Source organism: Corvus hawaiiensis, chromosome 25 (genome assembly GCF_020740725.1).
Source record: "Corvus hawaiiensis isolate bCorHaw1 chromosome 25, bCorHaw1.pri.cur, whole genome shotgun sequence".
Classification (NCBI taxonomy): domain Eukaryota; kingdom Metazoa; phylum Chordata; class Aves; order Passeriformes; family Corvidae; genus Corvus; species Corvus hawaiiensis.
This window is the reverse complement of record NC_063237.1, coordinates 5,871,617-5,877,259: the sequence shown is the minus strand read 5'-3', so window position 1 is coordinate 5,877,259 and position 5,643 is coordinate 5,871,617. Positions and strand designations below refer to the sequence as shown.

General features: G+C 50.4%; 1 long non-coding RNA gene across 1 annotated transcript; it reads left to right on the top strand.

Moving 5' to 3' along the window:
* The first annotated feature begins 4,605 nt into the window (after nucleotides 1–4,605).
* Nucleotides 4,606–5,421, top strand: LOC125338324. The gene is made up of 2 exons (XR_007208242.1): nucleotides 4,606–4,847; nucleotides 5,022–5,421. It is a non-coding gene; the product is annotated as an uncharacterized LOC125338324 (long non-coding RNA).
* The last annotated feature ends 222 nt before the right edge of the window (nucleotides 5,422–5,643 follow it).

Here is a 5,643-nt window from a genome sequence, read left to right as displayed (position 1 = left end):
GCAGCTCTTTGCAGGCTGGTTCTTGGGTAAAAACAGCAAACATCAGGAGAAGTTGGACCACAGCAACAATTCTGGTCAAGTCCTTCCTCATTGAGCAAAACTCCAATCAAACCTGTGGTGCAATTCCTCCTAAGATGCTGTTACAGATTCCCCCTGGAAGGAAACCCGTCTGAGCTGCAAGGATTGGTTGGATTATGAGCAGCCTGACTTTGAAGCAGCCCTCAGTCTTCCTGGTTTGGAAGGATGGGGATCTCAATATTCACTAATTAAACTATTCGTTTTAATTAGATACCACCACCAAAGAAGCACTCCAGATGCAAAGGGGATGATCTCTTTTTCTCTCATTCTTCCTTTCTTTCTTTTCTTCCCTTATTTCTTTTTCTGCTTGGCGAAATGTTTAAATGCCTTGTCAACACAGAAGAAACACGGGGAAAAAAAGTGACACGATGAAAGATTAAGGAAAATGGGGAAAATTAACAAAGCTTGATAGGCAGGCAATTAAAATCGAAGTGAAGGATCGTTAGTATTCATTACCAGAAAACACGAGCAGGGAGGATTGTGCAGCTGCTGGAAATCCCCAGGATCTGACTGGGGAGAAGTCATCCCAAAAACCCACTTGCTCTTTTGGCTGGTGAAGTTTCCCCTGGCAGTTAAGTGGATTAGCTGCTTTTTGTTGCCTCTTCACCCTTCAAGCCTTATCTGGGCTAAAGAGTGTGTGAAAGGCCTTTGAAATGAGGTTCTTGTCAGGGCTTTCAGGGAGGTGAAATGTTTAATAACTCCCAGCCACAGTGACAGGGGCTGACTGCATCCAGTCCAGCCAGGGACAGGCAGCACCTCTGGAACAGGAGAGAGGCAGGGAACAAGGAGGGGAACGTGGGATTCACGGCTCTCATGGTCCCAGTTCTTACCAAAGAAATGAAAGGAAGAGGAGGAGGATATAGAAGGTGAGAAGGGTGAAGCCTGCAATCATTTCAGGCTTAAAGGCAGACAAGATTCCGACAATCTGAGAGAAATTTGAGGGAAAAGGGAACCAGGAGTGGCTTGGGACGTAATCCCTGCAGCAGGAACACTCCAAGCCACCCGCAGGTCCCAGAGGAGAGTCAGACTGCTGTGTCCAGGAGCAGCTCCCACATCCGAGGAGATCCCAGAGTGTTAACCCCCCTCAACTGCAGCAGGGGATGGGAACAGCAACTGCAAACAAGACACCTTGAACATGAGCTTAAATGTGCCTAAAAACCCCTGTCAGGATATCCTGAAACATGTTGAAAGCACAGCAAAGTTGTTTTCATGTAACATCTTCCAAGGTACCATAAATCAGAAGACTGGGAGGGTTTGAACCATTTCTTTCTGAGGGAAGAAGTCAAATCTGATCTGTTCCTTGAGGAAAAATGAAGTGCATTAACTGATCCTTTGGGGGTCCTGTACGTTACTGAAAGTCACTGGATGAAGACAGAGGGATTTATAATTTTTTTTAATAGTTGTGGGTGTGAGGAGAACAGGAATTTCCACCTGGTGTCACCTCCATTCCTAGGACACCACCACCAGTTTTTCTGGCACCCAATTAACTTCAGCAAACTTGTTAATCAGCAAACAAGTGATAATCACCTACAACAGAGTGCTTGAACACACAGACAGGGATGTGGGCAGAAAAGAAGCCAGAAAGCTTTGGGAAGCCTTTCCTGCCCTGAACTTGTGGCCCCACGACTCTGCTGCTGGGAGATAAAAAATCCAAAATCCTGCCTTCTGCCGCAAGGGAAAAACCCCAAAACATTGCAGGAGCTGCCCACTTGCAGTCTGGGCAGTCAGGACCTTCCTGACAGTGCTGTCAGTCCCAGCCTGACCCCTCTGGGCCTCAGCTTTCCCTGCCTTTAATTGTGGAGTCTTCCAGCCCAGGCATTGATTTGCTTCTGGGGAGCTTCAGGCTCTGCTTTCATGTTGGTAATCTGTGATCTGACAGATTAGGGGGATTATTTAGGGCTGGAGCCCCAATTAACGATGCTACTGAGGGGCAGAGCAGAGATGAAAACTACCCCTGGCTTTTCATCTCCCTGTTGTAAACACAAACTCCGTTCTAGGAGGGATCTTTGGCTGGACCAAGCCCTGGAGCTGATGGCACTTGAGCTGCAGGCATAGGATGAAAGGCTCTGGGAAAGGGGCAGGTTTAAGTCCCACAGATAATCTGCATTATTCCTGCTCCCCACTGATGCTGCTGGTCGTGTTCACCCCTCTCCTTTCCCAGGAACTCTCTTGGAAGACTCACCTTTTATATAACTTATCTGCCAGGAGGGTTATGATAAATGGCAGGACACAAACACGGCTTTTCCAGGTTGGGTTTGGGGCTTTTTGTTGTTTTTTTTTTTTTGCCTTCTAGCAATTCAGGAGTGAGAGTGGAAGCAAGACCGAGCTGCAGCTGCCGGGTAACCTCGCAGTGGCATTGCTGTTCCTGCCCTCCCTGCAGCCCCAGGTGCTCCAGGTGCCTCACGCTCCCAGTTAATGCCTTCCCTGTCTGGATGAAGCAGTGCTTTGAGGCTGGGGCCAGACAAATTGGTCTCTGGGGAGGACAGGGATGTGTGGCAGCACTGGTTTGCATCATCCAAGCAGCAGCATCCAAACAGCCAGGCCACCCCATTCCCACAGCAGCGGGGCTTGGGGAGACGAGGCTGAGCCTGGGGACAGGGATCCACCTGGGACTGTGCATCATTAAGCCACAAGTGGGGATTTTCTCTGTGTATTTTGGGATTTAAAACCTCTTCCATTTCGAATCAGGTCAGGCTAAGATGACTCTGAGCACGCTGCAGCCCAAGCAGAGAGTTCAGGCAAGAGGGGAAGGTGTTTGCATCACTGAAAACCTTTTAAAGTTGCAAAGCTGCCTAAAAGATTCCTTAAATACTCGAAGAGCAGCATTAAAGCAAATACCCTTGCCCCTGCTGGCTTTGGTGCCTGCCTGGGGGTGGGATCAGTGTCCCAGGGTCAGGGCTCCTGCAGTCTGGCATTCCCTGCCCCCAGACCCATGGAAAATACATTCCTGGAGAAAGACGCAAGGGGTCCAGTCATAACCAGGTGCTCAGAAGCATCACAGTCCGATTTTAACCCCCCCAGTATCTTGGTTAGGAAGAAATATCAGATTTCATTTTGTACAATCACGACCAAGTATGAGGATTGTGCCTGAAGCTCCCCCGTGGAACGTGAGAAAGGATCGCCCTGAGTTTGCCCCCAGGGTGCCAATGCTGAAGGTCCTGGCCCTTGTAGGTGTGATGGACTGGGCTGTGTGTCTCTTCTGAAAATTGAGGCTGATGCTGACCTGCCACGAGAACATTCTGAGCTCTGTCCAGGTTAGTTCTGCTCCTTAACTGCCAAGGTGAGAGTTTAATGAACAGAGGGAAGGTGCAGGATTCCCACTTCGTTCAGTGTTTGTTGCCTTCCCCAGTTGCTCTCCAGGCTCTTTGGATATGGAAGGAACCCCCCAGCAGATCCACAAGCTGTGAAAACCCGAACTCCTTCCTTGTGCCACCCCTCCCACCTGCCAGAACCCACAGCTCTGAGCTCTGCTAAACAACATCAGTTTCCTCCTCCTTTTGCTTCCTGTGACAATCCACACGCCTGCCTTGCTGGATTATCACCAGGACGTGCAACCCAAATCCTTCCTGCTCCACAGATGGAGAGGGAAGCCTGCAGCCAGGAGAGGGGTAGGGATGGCTCAGCTCCCCATGGTTGCTGGGGCTCTTTATTTGCACCGAGGCTGCAGAGTTGGTGCCTTCCCTGCTCCATGTCCAGAATATTAATCCAGCTCCCATTCCCTGGGCCCAGGGGAGAGCTCCCTGACAAGGTAACCTGTGCCTTTGTCCCTTTGATAAATGAGGCACCGTGTTCAGAGCATCTTCTTGATATCTCTTTCCTGGCCTAAGGCAACCAACACGTTCCTTTTCAATATCTGGGCTGAACTCTGCGGGTTGAACAGCCCCGATCAGAACATTTCCCTGTTCATCACTCAGCTTTTGCTCCATCTGGGAATGCCACCCATGCCCTGCTGTCTGTGCTGGCTCATATTGGTCACTTTATCACGAGTGACAGCCCTGGGGATGAAGGGGAAGAATTCAGAGGTTCTGGACAAAGGTTTGAGCCCGGTGGTTCCCAGCTCGTGGTTCATATATTGGGATAACCAAGGTTTCCGTTTTAGCTTCCTCCCCTGCTCAGTGCTTCTGATTCCCGGTCCAAAAGTGGGAGAGAAACGCTCCTAATGATTCTCAAGCACAGAGCCAAGGCAGAATTCAGGTTACCTGAGCATCCTCAGGGATATCCCAAGTGAGGATCGTGGTGGTCCCCTCTACATCCTCTGCACTCGAGTGGTTTTAACCCCCTGAGCATCTGTCATAAGCACCTGTTCTGCCCTTTCCTGAGCTCAGCTTTGGAAGGAACGCCGTTGGAATTGCTTGGCCATGTGCTGCTGCTGGGATGGCTGGAGAGCTCAGTGAAACCAGGAGCCACTCACACACAACAAAACCCCTCTTTATCCCCAGAGGGATCTGTGCCAGCTCATCCTCCCAGTGCCAGGAACTCCACGTGATTCACCAGCAATTTCTGCAAAACAAAGCCGGGACCCAATTCCTGCCTGCAAATCAGGGACTGGGAAACTTCCCACAAATCCTTCAAGCCTTCAAGGGCTTGTCCTCAGATGTGAGGGCTGTGTTCCCTCGGGATGGGATCTGCTCTCTCCACCCCAAGGAAATGTCCAACATCACCGGTGAGATCTCCGGATCCAGGCTGCTCCCATGGGAAACACAGGATGTGTGGAGCTGCTCCTTGCAGGCACTTTGATTCCTGGCTGCTCCTGAAATCAGCTGCCTGAGGTCTGGGCTGACTCAGCTCCGTGATTCATTTTTCATTGATGAATTGGGAGAGCTGCTTAAAACCAGAAACTTGGCAGCAGCGAGGCAAAAGAAATATCCCTTAGAATGAAAAAGTGAGAATGGAGGTGAGTGGGGAGTGAGGTATAAGACAGAATCTTTCTCTTGCCATCGCAGGTGCTGTTTATTCCCAAGTTTTCCCTGCAGTTGGACTGGATGGAAAGGGAGGCACACGTCCTGGCAGGGCTGGTGAGGCAGAGCAGTCTCTGCGGGTGCGCTCAGCCACCTGTGAAATTGGGAACATTGGAGCTCCTCCCTCTGGGGCTCCCTGCCTCTCCCTGGGCTGGCAGGGATGCTGAGGTGGGAAATGCTTCTTCCCAGAGCCCGCTGATCGAATCCATGTGAAATCTCCACCTGACAATGAGGCTCAGATGCCTGAGCCGGGGCACAGCTCCCCAGGGAGTTGCTGCTCTGGAAGTTTAACTCTTGGAAGAAGTGTTTGCTCTTTTAGTGTTCTTCTTTCTTTTCCTCTTTCAAACACCCTGAATAAAACAAAAATCTGTGTATGAAGTGCTGATGGCAGATGTGACACCATCCCTACAATCCCTATCTCAGTTGTCACCCTTTGCTTTTAACGCTTCTGCCTCCGCCTAATCCTTCTCATTGCAGCCCTGTCTCCGGTGCTTTTTTCCCTGGAGATTCCATAATGTTGTGTTCAGCCGAGGAAAACGGGGTGAATTTCCAGCTGACACAGGTTGGATGAGCTGCAGCGCTGTCAGCAGGGCTGGGATGATTTACT